This window comes from Onychomys torridus, chromosome 6, assembly GCF_903995425.1.
Source record: "Onychomys torridus chromosome 6, mOncTor1.1, whole genome shotgun sequence".
Taxonomy (NCBI): domain Eukaryota; kingdom Metazoa; phylum Chordata; class Mammalia; order Rodentia; family Cricetidae; genus Onychomys; species Onychomys torridus.
Window position 1 is genome coordinate 12495095 of NC_050448.1, and position 25904 is coordinate 12520998.

The 25904-nt window shown below is 42.9% G+C and overlaps 1 protein-coding gene across 1 annotated transcript in view; it reads left to right on the top strand.

The window, feature by feature from the left end:
* The first annotated feature begins 728 nt into the window (after positions 1-728).
* The window catches only part of Pik3ca (phosphatidylinositol-4,5-bisphosphate 3-kinase catalytic subunit alpha), a 76117-nt gene continuing 50941 nt past the window's right edge, over positions 729-25904 (top strand). The window contains exon 1 of the mRNA XM_036190045.1: positions 729-1176. The gene's annotated coding sequence lies outside the window, so the exon portion shown is untranslated. The remainder of the gene's footprint in view (positions 1177-25904) is intronic.

Below are 25904 nucleotides of genomic sequence, written 5' to 3' on the forward strand. Positions count from 1 at the left end.
CGGTTTTGTTCGGATGTTAAGTTGGGCTGTTAACACCTCTGGAGTGTTATTTCCAGGTAGGACTTGCCTCTGACTTTAGATCCTGGACCTTAGGCTTTTCAATATGATAAATGACTAGTGGAAGGGAGAGAAACGTTGAATACCGTGTAGCAGGAGTAATCTAAAAGCCAACAGATCTCTCTCATTCTTCTCAAGCAGAAGAGATTGATCCGTTACGCAGTACCAAATCACCACCTTGAATCTAACTTGAAGCCAGCATAACTTTTTTGAAGCCTCAAAAATGAAAAATAGCACAACTTCTATAGCTAGAATACAAGGAAAAAGCATGGGACACAGCCAAAGGTCTCTGGGAGCTGAGTCAAAGGACTGCAGAGGGCTACCCGGATGGGTTGCGATTGAAACCAGTGTTTTTGCCAAGGACTTCTTTCTAAAATCGGCGTCCAATTTGGCATCGTTCATCTTGCCCTCATTTCGTTTTCTCTTTGGGTGTCCCTCGCTCCCAACTTCTCTGTCAGCTTCTCGCAAGACAGAAAGTCGCTGGAAGAAACTAACAGGCGTGACACGTCCGCCGTCCCAGGATGACACCACAGCCTAGCTAACGCAGCGCTGAGTCGCACTGCCACTCGGGGCGGAAGAGCAGGACGCAGGCGCACTGAGTCACTGTTTCCAAATTTGCCCATTGCCCGGCCTCTTCTCCTCACTTCCGGTCCTTTCGCAGATCTGTTTCCGGGGCGTTGCAAGTTGGGCCCCTCCTCGCTCTCACCCTCCTCTGCCCCAGGAGGGGGGAGCCGAGGGGGTGGGGAAGAGTTCGTTGTTTGTTTACACGATGTGAGCGGAAAGAGAGACCAATAAAGTTTATTCTGGAAACAAAAGGAAAAAGAGCCCGGGCGCCGGCCAGCGGAGCCGGGGGTGGGGGCGTGCGGCGGGGCCGGCGCCGAGCGGAGCGAGCAGCCGAGCGAGCGGCAGTTCCGGTGCCGCGGCGGCCGAGGCTGGGGCTGGGGCGGCCGGCGAGGCAGCGCTCGGGCCCGGCCGGGCCGCTCCGCAGCGGCGGGGGAGAGGGCCCGGGAGGCGGGCGCCGCGCCGCCCGCTGTCCTCTCCCTCGGCGCCGCCGCCGCCGCCGCCCGCGGGGCCGGGACCCGATGCGGCGGGAGCCGCGCAGCCTGGAGGAGCCCGAGCGTGAGTAGATGGCGGGGAGGGCGGGCTCCGGGCGGGCGGGCTCCCGGCCCCTCTCGTCGTACCCGGCCGCCGCCCGGTCCTCCTCCTTCGCGCGGTCGCGGGGCGGCCGGGAAGGGCACGCAAGGGCCGCACGCCCCGGGCTCGGGTGTCGGCTAGCCCCGCCGCCCTTATTCTTGCCGGGCCTTCCCTCCCGGATCCGGGTGTCGGCTCGCGGGCGCTCGTCTTGTCTCTGCCTCCCCTGAGCTCCGGGGACCCGGCGGCCTCGTCCGCCGCTCCGGGACGGTGTCAGTCTCCGCTGTACGTGGGTAGATGGAGGACGAGCGGAGGGCTTGTGCAGTCTGCGTCTGTAGGGAACCGAGTTGACTGCAGCCGGAGGCTCGTGCCTCCACTGCGCCTTTGTGCACACGCGGGGCGTGGGCTCCCAGGACCCTGGGGAAACCGGCTTGGGAGGAGCCCAGGTAGCTCAGGTCTGCTCGTTGCCGCTGCGACTTTTCAGCCACTTTGGACCGTATCGGAGGCTAGCCTCTCTTGGTATTTGTTGACATCGTGTGATGTAGAATCTGTACGTTTGATGGTGCATTGTAAGAAAAGTCCTGGACCAAAAATAAAAATAAAAGATACTGTGTTGTTGAATTAATTTGGACAAATCAAACACGGTGTTTTGATTAGTGAGCTCCCACTGCAAGGCAGTTCAAGAATTTAACACGTCTGTATTCAAGTTGTAAGGTATTTTTGTTTTAAACTAAAGCGTTGCGTTCTGGTTGACAGCGTAGATCACGGTCTAAACATCACGTGTTCTGGAAATTTTTAATTATCAGATTAACTGTTCTGCAGTGTCATCAGTCAAAATTACCTGAAGGGTACGTTTGGTGTTGATGTGTGGTTTTGTTTTTTGAGTTTGGGTTTTGTTGTTGATTTTAGTTTTTCACGTCGTGTTTTGGGACTTTTTAAGGGAGACAATAGCAAATATGTAAATATGTAAACATCTATACTTTTTTTTTAAATTGTGCGTTTTTCAAAATAGCGCTTTCCCATTTAAAAAAAAATCACAGAACAAGTGATTGAAACAAATGGTACACATCAGAATAGTAATATCAGCAGGGAAATAAAGTAACAAATGTTGCCGTTTTATTGGTGACAGAGCGTAGAGCTTGAAAGCATGCCTGTCCAAGTAGAAGGAAATAAAAATGAACACACAGATGCAAAACACTGACTTGAAGGTTTTTAGTTTCAGGCAAGTTAGATGTCGTATTAAAGAAGTGTCATTAAGTGCAGATCGCTAAGTGAATTTGTGAGTGTATTCTCAGGAGGGCACTTTCTGTGGAGGGCCGGGAATAGCACCTGCGGGTCCTAGAGGCCTAGCTTCCTTCCTGCCATAGGTCCTCTATCCCCAATCAGTACTCCCTTCAAAAACTATCTAAAGTTAGAAAGAGAATACTCATATAAAGTAGGCGATCGTAACTTTTTAAAGGCAGCTTACTGTCTTTCCCTTTACCGAATGGAGGTTTTAACAGTTGCCGTCATGTCCAGAGCATTTGCTCTGTTGGTCTGTTTATTTGAAGAGAGCAAACTTAATCCTATTTGATCTCTTTAGCAGCTCGAGTGGCATTAAAAGGATCAGTTCTCTCTATTTTACTGTCATCTCCGAATGCCAAAATGGGGGAAATCTTTAAATGAAGTGTTTATGAAGCATCATCAAACCTCCACAAAAATACTTATGCTCTTTAAAATTATCCAACTTAAGAAATATCAGCATATCATTCATAGTTCATATTGTAAGGTGTAGTCAAGTAGGATTTTTAGAAGGTCTGGTTTCTCTTAAGTTATTTTACCTGTCATATTTAGGCAGAACAACATCAGTCTCCCTTGGAAATGATACTCTAATCTGAGGCCAGACAGATGGCAAGAGACACAGTCATTGACAAACAATGACTTCTGACTTCTTTCATGTCTAGACTCTAATCTTCTCCAGGTCATTGCTCATGTAATAGAGCTGGGAAACAGGGCGCAAAGAGCCTTAGTTAAGGTCATCTTCTATTTTTCAAATTCTTAGTAGTAAATACGTGTATACTTCTAGGATTTTTTTTGGCTTGGTTTTGGTTTGTTTAGGGGAAGGCTTGTGGTTACTGCTGCTGTTACCTAGCTGGGGGCTTACTGTGCAGTTTATGGCCTAGAACTGAGGTACTCTTGTCATCACTTTCGCTAGGATCACCTGGCTCCCCAACCTTGCCTGGTCCTTTAACGCTTCCAGCAATGTTTTTCATTCCTAGCTGCAGAATCACCTAGGAAGCATTTTTAAAATCATGATAGAATCTGGTGTGCTTTGTCTCACATGGAGCCAGACCTGTTTTGTTTGTTTTAAAGTTCATGAAATTCTAATGGACAGGATTGTGAAGCTCTGTCTGTCAAGGGCTTGTCTGAGTTGGTCCTTGTTTCTCCCTTTCTCTCACGCTGCAAGCTCTCTGACCTTTCCTTGTTCGCCTCTGCCAGTGCTGCTTGCACTTAGGCAACGCTGGAACTCTCAGTTTGCTTCCCTGACTCGCTGATTCTTTCATCCTTCACATTGCCTCCTTTGAAAAGTGTGGTCTGGGTTAGGTGTCCCTGCTTCCTGTTCCCATGGCATCTGTCCCCCACTGTAACCAAATTTCCTCACTGCATTGTCATCTGTTTGTCTGTGTCCTCCACCAGGATGTGAATTCCAGGACGGGGACTTGGTCGATCACATGGACAGTTGTGCCTTTTAGCCAGTTACAGTCATATATTAAAGGCAACTGACTGAACAAGCATTTGCTGATGCTTCTTTACAATGTGTGATAATTCATAAGTACCAATTAGGTTTTTATTCTCGCCATATACATTTAACCTTTTTCCCCACTAAAAGTATGCATCCTTAAACTACTGCTCACACGGACTTCATTGGAAACATTTGAGATGTTACAAATTACACCAAGTGGCACTCAAATCCACACACACACACACACACACACACACACACACACACACACACACACCAGCAGCGTTTGGACCATTCTAGATCCACTGGACTGGAAACCAGGAGAGTCGAATGCGTTCAAATATTCCTTACCCCCTAAGTGTTGTGTTTCTGGGGAAGTCTTGAACTCTTCAGCCTTGGCATCCTCTATCTCAGAAAGCCTCTGCTGGATGTTCTGTGTAGTACTCAGTGATCTAGCCTTAACATACAGAGCAGCAAAGGTAGCCTTGAAATCTGATGTGTTCAGAACCATGCTGTGGTCAGTGCTTGCTACTTTGGACAGATGTCCTAATCTGTGTAATGGGGGTGTGACAGTAGAGAGGGTTGAATTCAGTTCAGATCCAGGAGAGTTCTTGACTGATCTAGTCCAGTGTTCCTTTCCACTAGAGAAGAAGGGTCTCCTGAGTCAGGTGAAGCCGTCTGTATTGGAAGTTTCGTTTTCCACTTTTCAGCTGCTGGTCCACAGGTGTGACCAGGGTCCCAAACCATTGTGGCTTTTGGTTTCGTTTTCTTAGAACCCTATCCAATTTGCAGACACCCAGGTTTTGGTCAACTTGAATGGAAAACCACGATATCTAGGTAACAAGTGCCAGGCTACTACTGCGTGTGTGAAGTGACAAGCGTACAGGGCTCCCAAGTTAGGCAAATCAGATTTGATATTCACAGAAAGGGAGCAAATTAAAATTAACAGTGACTTGGAAAAGAAGTCTTAATGACTTTGGTAAAATCTCTTTACAAATCCTTAAAGTTCAGAGGGCTCTTACTGAGTAATTTCTAAATTATAAAGGAAATACAGGAAAATGATCTCAGGGCTAATTCTAGAAGCAAGGCACTAAGCATGTTCCCACTGTGCAGACAGGAAGTAGTGGGGAGAGTGTGCTGAAATTAAAAAACAGGAGTGATGGTTAGGAGAAACTGAAGTATTTGGATGTGACAGATAAATACAAGACATCATGGCAGTGAAGTCAGACTCCAGCGTGAGGCCTGGGGTTACTGTCAGTCATGAGGCTCCATGTGAGGTAAGCTAATGTTACTCAAGGTTCAGCCTTTCGTGTCTGAATGAGTGTTAAGAAACTTGGGGTACCAGTCCCTCCTCTGCAGCTGTTCTTTTAGGAGTTGGACTTAAAATGCTGCAATGACAAGTTTTAAGGTAGTGATGAAAAAGATGGCATGCAGCAAAGCTGTCTTTCCCTCAGAGTCAGTGTGTCCAGATGAAGCAGTTTTTGCTGGTATTGAGAGCTCTGGTCTTGGGCTGGAGAGATGCCTCAGTAGTTGAGACTCTACTGCTCCTCCATAGGAGTTCAATTCCCAGCAACCCCCTGTAACTCTAGCTCAGGCCAGTTCGTCTGTGGGCACCAGGCCTTGTGTGCACATACTCACATGTAATTTAAAAAATGTTTTTAAGACTCAGATCTCAATGCCTGATACACTGTCACTGCTGCTCTGTGTCTTTGGGGACAGACAGCAGCACTTTTAAATTTCTATCTAATACAAGAATAATGTGTTTTCTATTTGGCCTGGAAATTAAGTACTTGGTTTTGGTAGTTAGTATAACAATTTGTCTAAATTATACTCATTTATAAGCAGTTAACGTTCAGTAACTTTTAGCATATAATGGGATTTATAAAATAGAAGTCTTTTTATCAAGGTCCACATAAAGTTTTTGTCTTATATATACCTATTTATTTCACTGATTGTTTGAAGGTTGCTATATAGCTCACAGTAGCCTGGTACTCAATATGTAGACCAGGATATTCTTCAGCGTGCTCTGATCCTCTTTTCTCAGCTTCTATAGGGCTGGCATTATAGGCACAAGCTACCACACTAGGCTTAAATACGTCATTTTTAGAAACGTGTAAGAACTCCTAAGGGACTGCACATGGGTTCTTACTGTTTGTTTAGCAGAAGTTAGGGAAGTCAGAGTGTTCTGTGAAAGTCTGTACCATGGTAGGATCATCGTGTTGTGATGCAACTCTGGGGGTGCGAGAAGAACTGACAGAGACTGTTTCTTCAAGGTGGTAATATGAGCATGATGAAGGGGAGGAGGAGACAGTGTGTGCATTCATTCATTCTGGGTTCCTGACACAGAAGCAAGTGGATCTCTTGAGTTCGAGGCCAGCCTGGTCTATGTAAATAGTGAGTTCCAGGCCAGCCAAAGCTACATAGTAAGACTGTCTCAAAAACAAACAAAAGCAATGATTTTTCAATTTGATTCATTTGGAAATCAAGATACTTTTCTTTATATTTCTATCAATTAGTAGCTATACACTTGGAAAAGTAATTGAAGAAGAAACTGTCAGTCTTAGGTCATCTATATGTGATGTACATAAGAGACACTTTTGGGCTGGAGAGATGGCAGTGGTGAAGAGTGCTTACTGCTGCCTTCTGGAGGACCCTACTTGGGTTACTAGTGTCCATGGCCCAAGGCTCACAATGCCTTTGACTACATTCCAGGAGATCCAGTTCCTCTGGCCTCTGTGGGCACTGTACTAGTGTGCACATACCCACATGCAGACATGCACATACAATTTTAGAAAGAGACACTTTTGTAAGTTGTTGATGAATTGCATGTTTCTATTCCTGTCTTGGGGAATTTTTTTTTAAAACAAAGATTGATAGTTTAGGGAGGGCTGTGCTTAAGGAAGAGAACATTGTGTCAGATTTCCAAGTGCTGGAGTTCTGCATTCAGCTTTGAACTTAGCCACAGGGCCTTAGATCTTGGCCTTTCAGAGTATTTATTCTTTACCTGGAAAAGGTCTGAAGTTCTTTACAATTCACAAACTGTTTCTGATTTCAGGGTGAGTAAACCACCCCCTAGAGGGAGTATAGTCCTCAGTTCCTCTATTTTCAGAAACTTAAAAAAAAAAAAAAGTATGTTTGTTTTAAGTTTACACATATTTGAAAGCTTTTGTATGAAATTCTGTGGCTTAGGGGGGAACCTTCCTCCTCCATCAGTGACTTTGGAAATCAAGCTTATGAGAGGTGCGGTCATCTCACTCACTGGCACGGGGAGCGGGTGACAGGCATGGAGAGTAGGTCACCAGTGGATGCCAGTGGCCAACACAGGAGGCCAGCACACTAGTCACAGCACTCTTAATAACCACAAGCATCATCTCACTGTTAAAGACTTCTAGGAAAGTATGTTCCATAGCTTCTCTTGGTAACCCAATTGCACCAGGCAGTTTGAATTTGGAAACAAATCCAGAGGCACAGAAAGCTTTTCTAGGTCTGTCCTCAGCTGTGCTGACAAATACATGGAAAGATGGCAACAGACACTGCCCTCCATCAGGCTTGTTGCTTCTGCTATTGACCTGTGTCTGGAAATACTGAGGTCATTTTCTACTTGGTGGTACTGTTAGTCAGCGAACCTCTCAGGCAGTGTCTTAAAGCATTTGTGACAGGAGCATTTTGTATTGATTTTTTTCTAACTATATGTAACTGTGCAAGTTGAATGTGACGTTTTCAAAGCAGTTTCTGGCTTGCCCTGATAGTGGGGATGGTAGGAAGAAGCAAAGGAGCTGTTTTTTCCTGGAGTGACCAGCTTTCAATTCCTTAGTAGTGCTGTGAGACTCCCAGGTCTGCCAAATTGTTTAATTAGATTTTTGAAAATTGGGCGGTGGTGGCACATGCCTTTAATCCCAGCACTCGGGAGGCAGAGCCAGATGGATCTCTGTGAGTTCGAGGCCAGCCTGGTCTACAGAGTGAGATTCAGGACAGGCACCAAAACTACACAGAGAAAAACCCTGTCTTGAAAAACCAAAACCAAAACAAAACAAATTTAAATGTATTATCGTGTGTATGTTGTGGCTGTACATGTTAGGTTACACATGGGTGTGTGTGTGTGTGTGTGTGTGTGTGTGTGTGTGTCAGAGGACAACTTGATGGAGCTGGTTCTCTCCCTCTCCCTTTCTGTGGGTTCCAGAGATTAAAATCAGGTTGCAGGTTTGCATGGCAGATGCCTTTGTTCAGTGAGCCATCTTACCACCTGTCCCAAGTCATTTTAAATAAAGCTCATATACTGCTTCTAAAGCACTGTTAGATGTACTCTGTGGGAGTCTCCTGCAGATTAGTTTTCCCAGCAAAGATTTGGGTGAGAAATCTGGTAATATTGAGGAACACGGAAGTCAGGCCAGCCTTAGAAAGTGAAAGGGTAGCCCGTGTGCTGAGCTGCCTGGTCAAGAGCAGGTACTCTAAAACCAGTGACATAGGGAAATAATTTAGTCTGTCTCGGAGTGAATCTCCTAGATATACATGCTTTCTTATTGGAAAAAGAAAGTGGTCATGACTGCCAGCATCATAATAAAGCAAGAAAGCATTTAGGAGTACGCAGCACACACTGGGTATTCAATAAAAGCCCCTCGGCACCTTCAGAGTAAGGACCACATTGTAGTCATTCATTTATTTTGGAACTGTGACATTGTGCAATGAATTGAATTCTATTCTGAGAATATTGTGTTAGGTCCTAGCTCTGGGTAGCAAGTGAACACTGATGTCTGACAAGCTTAGAGTATCTGTCAGTTGTTTACTGCTTAATTTCTGTCCCATTAAAACATTAAAATTTTAACACTTGTTAGGAGTGGAGAATGAGTGGACAGCAAATATTAAGGAAAACAGTTTAGAGTTCTCGCGTCTTAGTCTCAGCTTCCTGAAGCCAGGACACTGTCTGCCCCTAGGCTCTCTGCAACCCCAGCTAAAGCCTTGAGTAGCACTCTGTTAAACAGCACATACTTGGTGCATCTGAGTGTTCCTTTCCCATATTCATGTAGGTCATGTTCTATGGGCACCTGTGACATGGTCTGTATACAGTTCTCACTGGATGAGAGTCTGTTATATCCTGCATATGTAAGGTTTCGTTCATTTACTTCACATTCTTGGACTAGGCATTATGTAAACTTTTTGACTCCATTATGTGAAAACAAGGAAGGCAACCATGTGGTTTATATCCACGTGTTTAATCTCTGTTTCCCTTTAATCTCTGAAACAGCTGTGGCACGGGTTTCTGCCACATCATCTCCCTGAGTTGTGGGCACTCAGATTTAGGTTGTAGAAAACAGATGTTTCTCTTTTCTTACCTCACTTTGAGCAGTGTGGGCCATACTGCCCTTGATGAGATAACACAACCAGTCAGTCGCTTTTCAGGGTAATGATCTCAGTGGTGGCGTATCTCTTAGAAACCAGGAAAATCTATGTGCTTTAGAACTGTTTATTATATACTTAGTTATTTGGGATGGCTAGGAAGCTCATGCCATGTCATACAAATGGAGGTCGGAGGACAAGTTGCAGGCATCATTTCTCTTCTTCACCATGTGGGTACCAGGGGTCACACTCATGTTGTCTGGCTTGGTGGCAGTGCTTTTATCCGTTGAACCATCTGCTAACCTAAATCTACATGCTTTTAAAAAATATGCTGTTACTATTTTACATCAGTAATTTGTCATAATTACTGAATATTTTTCATTGTCCCTTGATTTAAAGACTGATTTTATTGATACTTCCAGACTGCCCTAGTACTGGTTCCAAGATTGCTTCCTTCTGTGTATTGTGACTAATCTAGGAAGTGATGTTACTATCTTGGGCTGGAACAGTGATACACTTTTGTAGTTCCAGTATCTGGGAGGCTGAGGCAGGAAGATCAGGAGTTCAAGGGCATCCCTGTATATATATATATACATAGTAAGACTGATTTTTGTTATGTTCTTTAAATGGCATCATGAATTCTAGCAGAAATGCTGTGAGAGAAAATTAATTTTCTCATTTTTCTAGACATGTCCTAGAGAGCGAGCACAAGAGAGCATGATCTTGTGACTGTTCATGTGTGGATATGCATGTGTATGTATATGGTAGCCAGGGCACAGTGTCACATGGTTTCCTCAGTCATTCTTGACCTCTTTTCTTTTGTGATGGTCTTATCGTGTAGCCCTGGCTCGCTTGGAACTCTCAGAGATCTGCCTGGGCCTCACGAGGTGGTATGATTATAGACATGAGCCAGTACATGTGGCTCCCCCTTATTTTTGAGATAAACTCTCTCACTGAGCTTAAAGCTCACAGACTTGGCTAGACTAACAGGGATCCTTCTCTCCATCTTCCCAGTACTGAACATGCTAGTGTGTGTCACCACTCTGATGGCTTTTTAATGTGGGTTTTAGGGATCAAACTCAGGTCCAAACACTTTACCTGATACATCTCCCAGACCCTCCCTGAGCAATTTTGAATTCCTTCAGATATAAACTTTAATGTTATGAATGTCAGGAGTGAAAGTAGTATAGAGTCTCTACACTAAGTGTGACAGTCTTTCCATTTTGAAAATGGGAAACTGGAATTCCACACTTAGTCAGCACTCTGGAATCTCATCACATTTAGTTTGCATGAAATTATCTCACTTAAATCTGAAATGATGATGGAATGGTAATTTAAATATTGGAGTCACATCCATTGTTGAGCTTTGCTTCAAAGTGGACATAAGGTTTGAGTGTGAATTTGCTGCCCCTGTGGTTGGTGTCAGTGACTAAGTGTGAAAATCCTGTGGTGTTGAGTGTGACTTTGTTACTTGTGTAACTTGCTTCTAATATTGCCTTGATTAATCATATGATCCTGGACTAGAAACTGCTGCTTAGGTTGGCTGAATAGTTTTGTTTGTCCCCAGGTAGCTTGCTGATATGGCTATAGCAATCTGTACATGTGTATTCTTTGTGTACACACATGGTCACTCAAATACACAGGTACTATTTAAGTACAAAACTTGGCTACAAGGTGGTAGACAAAAGCCATTAGCACTGTACTTTTTTTTTGTGGCTGGTTCAAGAGATTGTTCAAGGGTAAAATACCCTGTTTTTGAAGAATATTTAATTTTGAGACAAATATGAGTGCCTATGTTTTGGGAACACAGATTTAGGTTGTCTAGAATGATGTATTCTGCCATGGAGGTGGCAGTATGAACTTTTATAGTCACAGAACAAAAGACAGCCATAAATAAAAACATTTACCAAATACAGTTGTGGGGAGGGAAATGTTGAGTCCTTCCCACAGACTGCCCAAGCTGGCTCCTGGAAGTTAGCACCGTTGGAAATGCCTCTCTCAATCAGTAGCCATTTGTTGTGTGACAAAACTTTTTCTGGGGAACACAACACACACATCTACTTACCCAGATAAAGTTCCAGTGACACACCAAAGTACAGATACCACCAAAGTCAAACTTAGTGAACCAATGAGTGTTTTTGGGGTTCCTTACAGGAATGTGGGTGAGGAGGTACTTACAGGAGCAGAAATGACTCAAAGGCAGCTGCATCATCAAGGTCCACCAGCACCGTTGACAGCTCACAAAGGCTGGGAACCTGGGGCACAGTTCATAACCTGCAGGCAGCTCAGTGGATTGGAGAGTGTCCTTTCCAAGTGACTTGGGTTTAAATCTCTTCCAGGCAGCTGGTCTGATCTAAGTCTTCAGCTTGTCTGTGAGAGAGGCTCAGCTCTTATGGTTTTCTCTGGAAGGGAGGGTCCTTGTGAATCTGGTCAGTTTCAGGGATTTCCAGAAGCCTTTTTGAGTGATTTTTCTTTTTGTTTAAGGAGCTTCCTTGCAGGATGGAGGAAACTGTTACACAATACCACCCAGTAAGGTGTTCTTGGGCTTGTCTTTTGTCACATAGCTGACAAGTAGCATAGTATTCTGGTTATGTTCTAGAAACGTAACATGTCTCATTTTACTGTGTCAAAAACAAACATACCCCAACCCCATTAAAAGTCTTCCTTGGCCAGGTAGCAGAGCCCTGGCCAGCTACAAAACTGGCCCATGGAGGCAAAGGTATGCTTTCTCTCCCAACTCTGATGGATGATAATTGGGTGCTTACATGAAGAGCATGAGTATTCCATGAGGAAGGGAGGATGAGGTATATAGACTTGTCAGATTGCTTACTTTGTCTTAGTCTTTCCAGTTCTCTAGACAGGGCTTGGCAGATTCCCACTTGGTGTTTTATAAAATGCGTTCTGCCCCATATGGTTAAGACCATTTCATTTAGCAAATCCACAGTCTTATAAAAGAATAGAGAGAGAAGAAGGAGAGTGATAGTTAAGTGGTCACGAGATAAGATGTTGTAAGATAACTGTAATTCTTGAAATCAAGGAGTAAGATTTTTCAGAAGTGCTTTCACAATAGAGAAAAGATCACCATCTGTAAAGCCCACACTTGGGCGTGGTGTTCTTGGTGATTGCTGTTCTTGAAAAGTCTTATCACTCCTAAGGTATAGTGTGTATTCAGCAGGTTTCAATACATGGTAAGTGATCACTACACATTCCATATAGATGTGTACAGTCACAGTGACAACTTAAAGTGTATTAAAATAATAAAATGATGTGAGTAATACATGAAATACATGTAGCTTTTAGAGTGTGGGTTATATGTGATTGTGTTTACCTTTCAGAATACACAAGCACAGATAATAGTTTGTTGTAGCCATTGAAGGCCATTTTTTTACATTCTTAGGGTAATTCTTACTTGGTGATCATCAAGTACACTTACAATAGACTGTTGGATTATCTTTGTTCTTACTTTAGAGTTGTCATTTTCTTTGGCTTCTATGTAGGCATTTGTTTGCCCTAGTACAGTGAGACGTGCCTTGGAAGAGGGATGAATACAAAAGAAACTGGGAATTCCCAGTTTGGGTCTAGTAGGAACACCAAGAGTCAACTGAGAAGTTATTAGTTTTAGAGTAACTGCATATAAAACCATTTAAAAATCAGTACTTCTCCTTATGATTATAATAATTGTTTGGAAAATATAATGAAAAAAGAAATCATAAAAATAAGAGAAAAGATTATTTAATGACACACGTGAGTTGTGGTTAAGCAATCACTGTATTCAGTTCTATGGTAGAGGAGCACAGGATATACCTGGATGGGAAAGTCAGCTATTAAAAGAATCTGTTCTTCCTATTGATTTATAAGTATATCATAATTTTCATTTAAAAATGCATGTGAGAAATTAGGATAGCTTTTAATTTTGTCTAAGAGACTATAAGCAGATAAAAGAAAGATAACTTTAAGTAAAAGTCAAAATCAGCTAATTTTCTAGCTTTTTGAGATACCAAAATGCACTATAGAATTAAAATGAAAGAGTTGGACATTGGCATGAGTGTGATTATCAAGTTGCTCAAAAGGAATAGAGAACCCAGAGTGGTTAGTCCATAAAGGACTCACCAGAGCTCTAGAGGAAAAGATGTATATTTTAGAGAATAATATGTACGTAAGAGAACATACTAAGAATTGGAAGTGTTTAGCAAGTAGAAAGAAAGTCATGTATTTGACTCTTACAATATTGACATTTTCTTTTTTCACTTCTCTCCCATCCAAATGAAAAAATTTAAAGCAATAACCAAGAACTCTGCAAAAATTCAAGAGACAAATGTTTTAAAATATTTTAAAATATAAATATTTTCAAAAGCACAAAGTTCCCTTTCTGGAGGTGGATAAACAACAGACCTAGAACATGGTCTCATTACTGAGGCATCACACACATACTGGAGGCGTGCTTAAACCCCAGAGATTAGTAATGGGTGAAGCGGGCTTAAGGTGCAGTGGTCCAGTGTTCGTACTTGAAGTCAGCAGTGTGTTTTTTAACATCGCTTTTGCTAGTGTGGGCTTTCACCTCTAATTCTACTGGCTGCTCTTGGAAAATGAGGTGATTTTTAGGCTTTTAAAGTCAACAGTTTTTTTTTATTAGCACAGTTTTGACCCAGTTATTCTGTTTGCAGCATTTATATGTTGTCATTTGTAAGCTTAAGTATTTAACAAGTAAATGATGTTCCATGTTCCATAGGAGGTAGTCATATAAACCGGTTCGTCTGGTAGTGCATAGTCTGGGTTTGAGTGCTAGTACTGCACATACACATTAAAAAATACATTTATTAAGAATTTCCAGTAATTTAAGGAAATGTTTTTTAAGTGAATAAAGTAAAATACAAAGTTGTATGTGCTATGTGAGTACAACTATAGTTAATGGTGTCTTAAGCAGTTTGTATATTTTCCCTCCTTTGTGCTGTGTTTCTGTTGCACACAGGATTTGACACCTGTGCACTCAATCAGCACTTGAAGTGAATGAATTTCTGTAATGTGCATGGATGGGTTCTACGCTGAAAGAAATATAGGTCATTTCCATGTGCACACTAGGACATGGAGGGAGATCTCCAGAAAGAGGCTAGTTAACACTAACACTTGCTCACATAATGTCTGCACATTTCTTATGTGTGGTCTTTTTCTGTTTGATGTGATAATGTAGTAATGTTCTGAATTACTCTGATCTTGGTCTGTCTGGTCTCTTCTCAGTGTCTCCTTTAGCCCTGTGCTGTGTTGCTGGATTACATCCCCAATATCTGCTTCCTGTCCTGTTTACATTTCCACACTGCTGCCAGAGTTGTTGGCGTGGTAACTGGCAGAATTGCACGAACAGGCTGACAGAAATAGGTTTTATGGAAGGAAGCCAAGGAAAGAGACACTACTTCCACAGTTGCAGTGAGCACCCTGAACTATCAGATGAGTCTGCCTGAAGTTCAGTGACGCGGGCACTTGGATTGCTCCTCCTTAGACAGACTTCATGATGATAACCACAGGAACTTTGCATTTCAATTACTTGGAATTTTTTGCTTTTGTCCATTAAAGTCTTGTGACTTGCCAGACCTTACACATTCAGGGAATTTTGTTAAAATGTAAATTTCCCAGATCCTCGAAATTCTGACCCAGCAGATCTGCAGTGGTGGGAACATGTGTTTTAGTGAGTGCTCCTTGCCCAGGACGCCAGGCCAGGATGGGGGAAGCCAGCCTCCGGACAAGGTACAGTGTCTCTTACTGGCATCTTTCCCTCACAGACTGGCCTCCACCCACGTCTGTGCTCATTTTCTGCCTTGGTCTCAGAACAACTTTCTGTCTAGCCACTCTGAACTGCTTCTGACACACTCAGGCCTTCCTGGACTTGAGTTCCTGGGGCGTTGATTCCCTTTGGTCTTAACTGCACCTTCCTAATAGCTTGTTGAGCTGGCACTCTGGATCTTGTTTATGTGAAATCTGTGTAAGATATTCCTGGATGCACTCACAGGCAGGCAGGCTCTCACTTCGTGTTTCTGTGGTTCTACATTTCGAGCCACACGTGTGTTCACTTGTTTATTTGCATAGCTTCACTGACTGAAGAGCCTGGGGAGGTTAACATTGCATTTCATTTTCTATCTTGCCTGTTTGGCATAAGACCCATGCAAAGTCGTTACACAGCATGTGTGTTTTCAGATGATGAACTGTTTGGTAAGCAAATGAGGGAAAGAGTCGTAGTCCGGTTTTTAGGGAGGAAAATGAAGTCTGGAAAAACTGTCTGCTTCTTATTCCCCAGATTTATAAGTACAGGGGCTTGAACACAAGATGTATGACTTTTCTGACTTCCGTCTTTACAGGAAACACTATTACAGTAATAATTTTCTTTCTTTTTAGGCATTTTTCTTGTGGCTGACAGAAACTGATTGTTGAATGGATAATAAACTGTTCATCTGCTACTTTCACTCTTGGACTTCTGTCCTCTGCCTGGAATGTGTATTTGCTTCTTTGACAGAGCAGGCTGTGTATTCACTAGTAGGATGTTCAAAAATACTTGATTAATCTGAGCTAAAATATTTATGTAGGAAACCTCTTATTCTGTAACACTTAACGGCAGAAGCCTTTATATGTGTAAGTTTTCAAGTGGACATCCAAAGCCTAGTTTCTGAAGCTTAGATGTGTAGCCTGGCTGAAGACTTAGTTCCTAAGGTGTTGATGGAAATCAGAGGCCAGCTGTGGAGTGAGATCCTAGGAGCCATGGAGAACATGTAGCTGTCTGTGCTTTAAACCAAATGCTAGCAATGCAACATTTAGTAGCATCTGTTCTTTTAAAGGAAACAGTTTGGATAATTGGAATCATCTTATAATATCCTTATACCCAGCTGTCAACTTTTTCTGCCAATATTTCTTGAACCAAAACCAAGAAAAATGGAAGTTAGGGTCCCCATATTTTGAAATAGGCCAAACACTGAAAAATTTGTTTTATCTTAAAAGATATCCGAAAGAGTTCCTCAGCACCTAGAAAGATTCATAAAAAGCGGGTGTCTGTTAACCCTCTCCAGTATTAAGCTGGAATACATACTTTAGAAAATCATGGGAGTAGCACTTGGGGTGCAAGCATGATGATATGAGTTGAGCTCCCAGAACCCATGTAAAAAGCCATACAAGTGTAAACCAGTAATCCTGGAGCTGGGAGGGTAGAGACTGGAGGATCCTTGAGACTCATCCAGTCTGATGGAGTAGCCACATGGTGAACTCCAGATTAGGTCAGAGACCTGTCTCAAAAAATAAGGTGAAGAGAGATTGAGAAAGCCACACAACATTAACCTCAGGTCTCCACATGTACAGGCTTACACATACCTGCAAGTGTGCATACACTCACATAAACACACATCACATCGACGTGCACACAAAAATAATAAAAGCATTATTATAATAAATAAATATAATAATAAAAAACAACTACTGTTAGTAGCCATTTGAAGGATATTAAAGTCAATGTGAGCATTCTAATCCCAGTTTTGAAACTTTGTACTGTTTCTTTTTTAGTTTTTGTTTGTTTGCTTGCTTTTGTTTTTATTTTTTGAGACAGGGTCTTACTGTGTAGTCTTGGCTGGCCTAGAACTTGCTATGTAGACCAGGGTAGCCTTGAGCTCATAGAGTTCATAGATGTGCCTCTGCCTCCTGAATGCTGAGTTTAAGGTGTGTGTCACAACACCCAACCCCTCCAGTTTCTAAATCTTTGCAATTTTCTTGCTCTGTGCATGGTGTGTGTGTAGAGTGATCAGAGGACAACTTTGTTAGAGACACTCCTTTCGCCCTTAGCTGGGATCCTGGATTGAATTCGGGTCATCAGTTTGTGTGACAGGTGTCTTACCTGCTGAGTCATCTTGACAGCCCTGTTTCTTAATTTTGTTAACCTGCTTAATCAACATCTCAGTACTTTCCATTCTCTCCCCCCTCCCTGCTCCCATGTGTGTGTTTTCTTTGCATTTGTGTGTGCATACATGTATGGCTGATGTGAGGAACCATCCCCAATCTGCTGCTGTTTTATTCATTGAGGTGAGGTCTCAGTCAAACACAGACCTTGACACTATGGCCAGCCAGCTTGTTCTGGAGAGTCCATCTCTGCTTTTCCCAGGCCACTACACCCACCTGCAATTACATGGGTTCTGGGAATCCAAAATCTGGTCTTTGTTCGTGTTTACAGGCCAAGCACTTTAACACAGCCATTTCCCCAGCCTCGATTTCTGTGTTTAAGATGCTGAAATTGCCATTTTCCAGAATACCAACTCAGTAGTGCTCCTAGTGGCTTCTTGTGTTAGAGTATGTTAGACCCAGGTCTACCTTCCCAGTCCTCTTGACAGTTACTCTTTGTTTTGATTTTAATCACTGAAACTAATAGTATTTATATCTATGTGTGTGAAATGTTTCCCTTTGCAACCAAGTAGAGTACTACTGTTGATAGAATTCTCCTCTGTGCCACATTTAACATCACAGCAGAATTCTTCACAGTCAGGTCTCAGGGTTTATCTTTTCATACACACCACATAGAGCTCAACACTGCTGGTTTGTTTTTTGGTTTTTGGTTTTTTTTTTCTTTGTTTGTTTTCATTGGAAACATGATTTTATATAATTTGGGGAGTCTTTCTTCCTAAAATCTCCACTTACTTGCCTTTTTCCTATTCTAAACATCACACACATTCTTCAACATGTCCTTAATGCTGCCTGACTAAACAGAACTTCTGTTCTTTCTGAACGTTTTTTCTACGTCAGTCACACAGATTCCATCTTCTCTGTCTTACTGTAGCTTGGGCTTACTCCCTTTTATAATTGATGTGACATGTAGCTACCTTTTCTCCATTATTTGCTCAGGTTGTTGACCACTGTGTTAGTTTCTGCTAGTCCCAGTGTGTGAGATCTCTCTACCTCTTTGCCTCTACCTTTGACTAACTGTAGTCATTTTCTGACTAAGCCTGGGGATTGGGTCAGGGGAAGTAAAGCTTTGAGAACTAGAGTGTCCAGAAACACCCTATTTGCTTTTCCTTTCCCCATGATGGTTTGCTAGGCATAACATTCCTGGTGCAGCTACTTTTCAGCAGGTTTTATCACACGTCTTGTGCTGTGTGGCTGCCGGTCAGGCCTTTGCTTGTTCTGTCCCTCTGGACGCCATGGTGATTGTGTCTAACTTCCTTTGGTTGCACAGTACCTTGCCCTCCCAATGCCTTGCACCAGTCTACCTTTTGGAGATGGGGGAAGAACAAGTGTTTGGCTAAGGCCTTTATTTGTTTCCTTGAGGCTGGGCTGTCCTCAAAGGCTTTCACATTTGGCAAATCTCATAGGTGAAATGTTGTATCTTTTCATTTGCATTTGTAGACGAGTAAAGATGAACTTTTTGATCAGGCATTTGCATTACTTTTATGAACGCCCAGTTCGTGCTCTGTGTCTCCTTATGCACAGTCCTGTTTTTGCCGGTTGTGAGAGCGTTCACTTGTCTGCATTTTGTTTCCCTGCAGTCTGTCCTCATGTGCATTTGTCACTTATTTTAGTTTTATTTAAGTAGATCCTTTCAAGCATATTTGAAAGCTTATCTCATGTCTTCTTGCAGTCTTTACATGTTTTTATTTTTATGAAATATATTTAGAATAGGCTTTAGCTTAATGTAAAGTTAAATTAAAAAACATATCCTTTTTTTCATTATTTGAAACAGTCTCACACTATAGTCCAGGCTGGCCCACCAAGCTGCTGTGATTACGAACACAAACCACCATGAAGGACCTCTCTTCTCTGTTACTTTGTAGCATCTTATTTATTCATTTGTTTGTTATATGGTAGCCCTGGCTGGCCTGGCATTTGTTATATAACCCAGGCTAGCCTCTAATTGTGGTGAACTTCCTGTCTTAGGCTCCTGAGTGCTGATATTAGAGGCCTCCAGTTCTTCATTTGAAAGCAGTAAAAATTCAGCTATGTCATGTCTCCCCAAACCACTAATCAGTATCGAATTCTGTTGCTTGAATCTGCATGGAGTAGTAATATAATACACTACTTTGTGTGTGAGGCTTTAAGACATGTTAAAGCCGACTTCTCAGATCACTCTGCTTTCAAACATTGGGTACACTAAACAATAATGTGGAACTATATTGTTGGACTGTTAGAGATTGACGTAAACAATACACACTCAAAACTACACACCAGCCTCACTTAAAGTATTAGTTATCCTAAAGAACTGTTATGTTTATGGCTTTATAGTGCACAAGTGTGCACAACAGATTCATACACCCTTAGTAAAATAGGAATGGAATAGAAAGCTGTTCTTGGACTTATTAAATAATAGGTGATCCAGATCCGAGAACACAAATTCCTGTCAGCAGTATAATTAAAGAACAGCCAGCAGCCGTGTTTGCATTGGTGTACAATGTTAATCTAGTCAGGTGAGAGGTTAATCATTATTTACAGATGTTCCTTCCCATGTCTATCCCTGTCTTGCCGACTGCTCTTTTATATCTTTCCCAAAGTATAGGCAATGTGATGGTTAATTCTAGGAAGAAATTCTAGGAGGGGCATAAAAACGTGTTTTATTTGCACATATCTTTAAATCCCGATCTTAATTGTTTATTTGGATTTTTTAGTATATTTATTTTTTTTTATTTTGTGGGTAAGGTGTTTTGCCTGTGTTCATGTCTGTGCACCACATGTGTTCCTGGTGCCTACAGAAATCAAAAGAGAGCACTGAATTAGGAACTGGAGTTACAGAGAACTCTGAGCTATCACGCTGTTGCTGGGATTTTCATCTCCTGGAAGAGCAGCCAATGTTCTTAACTCCTCAGCCAGCTTTCTAGCTTCAGCCCCATTACATTTAAATTCAGCATCAAAGTCTTGGGGCATAGACAGAAGAGTGGCAGGCATTAGCCAGCTTGTTAGGTCAGTGGTCTGTAGTCCAGTTTTTTTCAGTGGAATCATTGTTCCCGTCTGTCTTAGGGTTTCCATTGCTCTAATAAAATACAATGACCTAAAGCCACCTGGGGGAGGAAAAGGTTGTTTCAGTTTATACTTCCACATCACAGCCATCACTGAAGGAAGTCGAGGCAGAAACTCAAACAGAGGAGGATCTGTAGGCAGGAACTTAGGCAGAAGCCAGAATTTGTGTCCTCTGATTTGGATCACCAGGAGTGCTGCTTACTGGTTTGCTCTTCATGGCTTGCTCAGCCTGCTTTCTCACAGCCTCCAGGACCACCAGCTCGGGGTTGGCACCACTCCCAGTGAGCAGGGCCCTTCCACAGCAATGATTAATGAAGAAAATACATTGCAGGCTTGCTCCCGGGCCAGTCTGCTGCAGACATTTTCTCAGAATGACCCTAACTTGTGTCGTTGACATAAAACTAGCAAGCACACTGTAAGAAACCTCATGAACACAGTCTTATCTGTCTCTTGTAAGCTTCCCTCGGAAGTATCCACTGAATGCCACTTAACAGCACTCAGGCTTTTCTAGTCAGTATCTCTAGACTTCTGAATCCCTCCCACAGCCACTTCCAAAAAGCCTGGGCCATGAGCTGTATAACCATTTCAGATTGAAACATTTCATCCTGCAGGGAAGCTCCTTCAACAGGAAGGCAAACCTTTCAAAGGAAAAGTCCCTAAAACTGACCAGATTTACTAGGTCCCTCCCTGTCAGAGTAAGCCATAACCACTGCGCGTCACTCTCACACAAGTGAAGCTGCCGAGAAGACTCTTGAGACCAGACCTGGAAGAAACAGAAACCAACGAGCTACCAGGAAGGGGGTTAGACCCGCAGAGGCACCTGGAATGGACACTCTCCAACCCATTGAGCTGCCTGCAGGCTGTGCAGTGTGCTCCAGGTTCCCAGCTTTGTGAGCTGTCACCCATGCTGGGGAGGGCCTTGGTGATGGAGCTGTCTTTGAGTCATTTCTGCTCCTGTAAGTAACCCCTCACCCATATTTGCTCTATTGTGGCTCCCTGTCTAGGGTGAGCAGACGTGCGTGTTGCCTGTCATTAGAAGTTTTGTCACACAGTATTGTGTGATCAGGTACTCTGTTAAGGACCTCACTTTATGATACCATCACAAGTCTATCCTTTGTCAGTTTGGCACCCGAAATGTCTTTTTATGCTAGACTTATTTTCCAAATAAAAACAGTAGCAAGTTATTCTTGATATGATAACTCCCCGTGTGCAGCTAACAGCCATTCTCCTCCTCCCAGATGACTTGTATGGTTTGCCAAAGGATCCTCAACCACTCTTGTCTGGCATCTCTTAACTAGTATTTGGTGAGGTATGTTTAACGACTCTTAGGCACTTCTATTCACCAGTGTGATGGTACATGATAAAGCAACAAGAAAAGGTCTGCCTAATGTATGTGTATGTATGCACAGACATTCTTAACAAAAAGGGAGAAAGAACTGGGCATGGTGGTGTACCCCTTTAATCCCAGCAACCAGGAAGCAGAAGCAGGCAGATCTCTGTGAGCCTGATCTAGGACAGCCAGGACTACATAGAGAGACCCTGTGTCAGACAGAAACAAACAAAATGGGAGACAAATGCTCTTAGCACAGACCATCCTCTTTTTGTAGCCAGTCCCATGGCCAGAGTCCTGTGTCTGACTTCTGATGTGTACATTTTTTCTGTGGAGACTTTGTGTTCACCCAAGACAGAAAGGACAATTACAGACCAAAGAAACAATCCCATCCTCATCTGTTAGGTGGTGAGCCAGTGAGTTTACTGGGGTTACTTACAGGAATGTACAGGAGGCTGGGGGAAGAAGGCCACCAAAAGCTCCAGGCCACTCTGGGCTACACAGTAATAATGTCAAGGCCCTTCTGGTCTACATAGTGAGACCCTGTCTCCAGAAAGTAAATAAATAAATAAAAATAAAATATGAATTTTGTTGTCTCCCAAAGAGTTTCAGTCCCCAATAACAGTCTGAGAGTTCTCTTTCTAACAACTGGACTTCCTCAAGCTTAATTTGATCCTCAGTCAAATAAAAATGGGACTGGGCATTGTCTGAAGTTAACTATTTACTCTGGTTTGCTGACTAAGTTTCCTTTGCTGTAACCTGTATTTGTAACTTTTTTTTTTTTTTTTTGGTCTGTATTGGTTTTTGGAGCTACTTGTAAATTACAGAAACCAGCCCTTTGGTACATGTTTTGCCAGGGCTCAAGGGATTTTTCACTTGGGTTTATGGTACTTCTACCAGACCACAGTTTTTAGCTTTTAATTAGTAAAATTATTTATCTTTTGGCCTTAATATATAAACCATAGCTTTCCTTTATATAAACAATAACCAATTATACAAGATAGTGGAAGATAGGAATCAATCACAAAATCAAGTTTATACCTAGAACTAAACTTAGGTCACAGCGGAACATACTTGAAGAGATCTTTTTCACCAGGCATGGTGGCACACACCTGTAATCCCAGCTCTTGGGAGGTAGAGGCAGGAAGATAAGGAGTTCAGGGCCAGCCTGGGCTCCATGTAGCTCTTGGATACTAGCTACAGTGGTTTTAAAAACCCTAAGGGGCTCTTTTCTTCTTCTCGTCTCTTCCTTTTCTCTTGACCGTGTGTGTGTGTGTGTGTGTGTGTGTGTGTGTGTGTGTGTGTGTGTGTGTTTCCCAAAGGCCTGTCACATCTGTCTCTTCCTATCCTATATTAATAAACAGCTCTTCTGTGGGGAAAAAAAAAAACGCTAAGGGTACTGAAGAGATGGCTCAGGGGTTAAGAGCACTGGCTGGTCTTCCAAAGGGCTGGGGATTGATTCCCATCAACCACACAGTGGCTCACAACCACCTGTAACTTGAGTTCTAGGGCGTCGGATGCCTTCATATGGTCTCTGTGGACCAGGCTCACAGGTGATGCACAGACACACATGCAGGCAAAACGCCCATACACAACAATTTTAAAAATTGTTTTTAACTGCTGAGGAAAATGTAGATAAGTGGAAATGCAAACTTGGCTCGTAAACTGCTTTGTTAAAGCAGCCAGCCAGTCCAGGCTGGAGAAATAGCTCAAAGGTTAAGAGCGTGTCCTGCTCTTCTAGGACCCAAGCTTGCTTCCCAGTACTCATGTCAAGTGGCACACAACCCAGCAGAAACTCCAGCTCAAAGAGCATCTGATGCAGGGCCCTCTTTAGGTGCCTACAGTTAGATGCAAGTGAGTCTCTGTCTGTCTGTCTGTCTATCTGTCTGTCTCTGTGTCTCTCTCTGTGTCTCTCTCTGTGTCTCTCTCTCTCTCTGTCTCTGTCTCTCTCTCTCTCTCTCTCTCTCACACACACACACACACACACACACACACTATTTTTTTTTTTAATCCTAAGTGTTTTCCTTAAATGGCTATGAATCGAAGTATTCTCACTTGAAGTGTCCACTGGTTCTGCTTGCTCTTTGTTTCTGCATATAGCAGGGCATTTCTGCAGCTTATCTGGACAAGACATTGGGCTCACATGGAAGTGAGTACAATTGTCATGGCCGCAAATGGGAATGGAGACGGGAGAGGGATGGTTCCTGTAAGTAAGGCTAGGGTGTGGTGAGAACAGGAAGGGCAGTGTGGAAAGGCTCAGTGATGCTTTGAGTCTGTGCCCTGCCCTGTTGTGCTGCAGCTGAGAACTGTGTAATTAGATGCCACCTTTAGCCAGCCAGTTGTAGTGACTCCACGGGAATTGAACCGGGGAGAGGGAGACTGATTGCTGTGCCTTCGTTTACCCCACCTGCCTAAGGTGAAGAGCCCTACACACTCTCTGCCTGTCAGAAAGCCTTTTCCTTCTTTGAAAACATGAGTGTGTGCGCACACAGATACTTGACAGGAGTGGGAAGGGTTTATTTGTGCTCACAGTGGAGGGTGTATTCCATCATGGGGGAAGGTGAGGCAGCAGGAGCTTGAGGCAGCTGGTCCCATTGTTCCTGTATTCAGGAAGCAGAGAGAGGTTATTGTTAGTGCTCAGCTCACTTTCTCCTTTTTATTCAGGTTGGGGACCCCAGACCATGGAATGCACTTGTAGCGTGGTTTTTCCTGTCAGTTAATCTAATCTAGAAAACCCCCCCACCAGAGGTTGGTTTCCATGGTGACCCTAAATTCTATTAAGTTGACCATCAAGGTTAATTAATAGTCAGATATACTTTATTCTATAATTACCATGTTTTGCTTTATGGACTGTGAGATAATAAAAGCTAGAACTCTATATAAAAACAATATCCCCCCACACACACACACTTTGCCTGACAGTATTTTTGGGCTTTGTTATTTTTGTTATGGCGTCTTCCTGGTTCCTTCTTACAGAGACATGTATCCTTGGCTGGCCTGGAACTCCCTCTGTAGACCAGACTAAACTCAAAGAGATCTACTTGTCTCTGGCTTCGAAATGCTGGATTAAAGGTATGTGCTACCACACCTAACATCTAGCAGTTACTTTTAGAATTATTTAAGGAATGCATGTTGATTTAGGGACAGGTGACTTCTCCAATAAGAACTCTTTCTGGCCTAGTAGAAATAAAGGAAATTGAAAGAGCTAGTAATGAGGGCTGGGGATGTAGCTCAACAGCAGAGTACTGACCTAGCATATGTGAAGCTTTGGACTCCATCTCTAGCACTACACACACAAACAAAACGGTGATGGGAATGCTGAAGCCTCTGCCTTGGAGACTGGGCATGTGCTCGGCCGTGGAGTGCCTTCGAGAAACCAGCGGAGACAAAGGACATCCCCAAGGGGTACTCTGACTTTCTGGGAGTCACTTAGGGCTCATGCAGCTGTACTTTTCATTACGCCAAGTACCTTGAAAGCCTTTTTCGGTTATGAAAGTGTCTTAAAAATGAAATGTAGAATATGAGCCTACATTTTCCCCCAACTGTTGCTGTCTGTTTGTCTTGGTGCTGGGGACTGGACACGGGACTGCTCACATGCTGAATGCACTGTGCCAGTAGCTTGACCAGCAGCTGCCTTCCTGATCTGGTCCCCAAACAGGGGACCATCTAACACGGTGGCAATCAGCGTTTAACTTTAGAATGTTTTGCATGTGTGTTGTGGGAAGTTTGTAATATGTACTAAGATAGGGAGAAGAGCCAGGATTTTGTCCTGGAAAGATGACATCCTGACAGGACAAAAGACCAGCACTGAAAATAGCTAGGCTAAAGTCATCTTCCTGCCACCACACACCAATAAAGAGAACAGCTCTCATAGTTGTAGAGTGTGTGACAGAGAATAGAAACATTCTGTTCCTCTCACTCACAAGAGGAATTTCTAGGCTAAATTGTTGGTTTCAGTAGTAAGATTCATATTCTGACCAAGGAAAGTTTTTCTTTTCCTTTTTTTTACTCTGAGGCTAATGACTCATGTTCTCAGAATTGCGCTTTTGTGGAACCCAAAGCACAGTCAGAACTATAGCCCTGTCGTTTGGACTTTTGTGATAGCATTACTATGGGTAGACTAGTGATGATGGGTGGTATGGGTCCAGTTGTAATAAAGAAACAAGACTATTGAAGTTAGCTGATTGTAAGAGGCGTTTGGTCTGTGGTACTGGAGAGTGAATCCAGGTCCTTGAGCCTGCTAGGCAAGTGCCCTTTCATTGAGACATATTCTGGAAATTAACATTGGGAATACTTCTAAGTATTTGTGTATGTGTGTGTTCTTTTTTTCCTATGTGCTTTGAAATTGGTATGATTATCAAATGA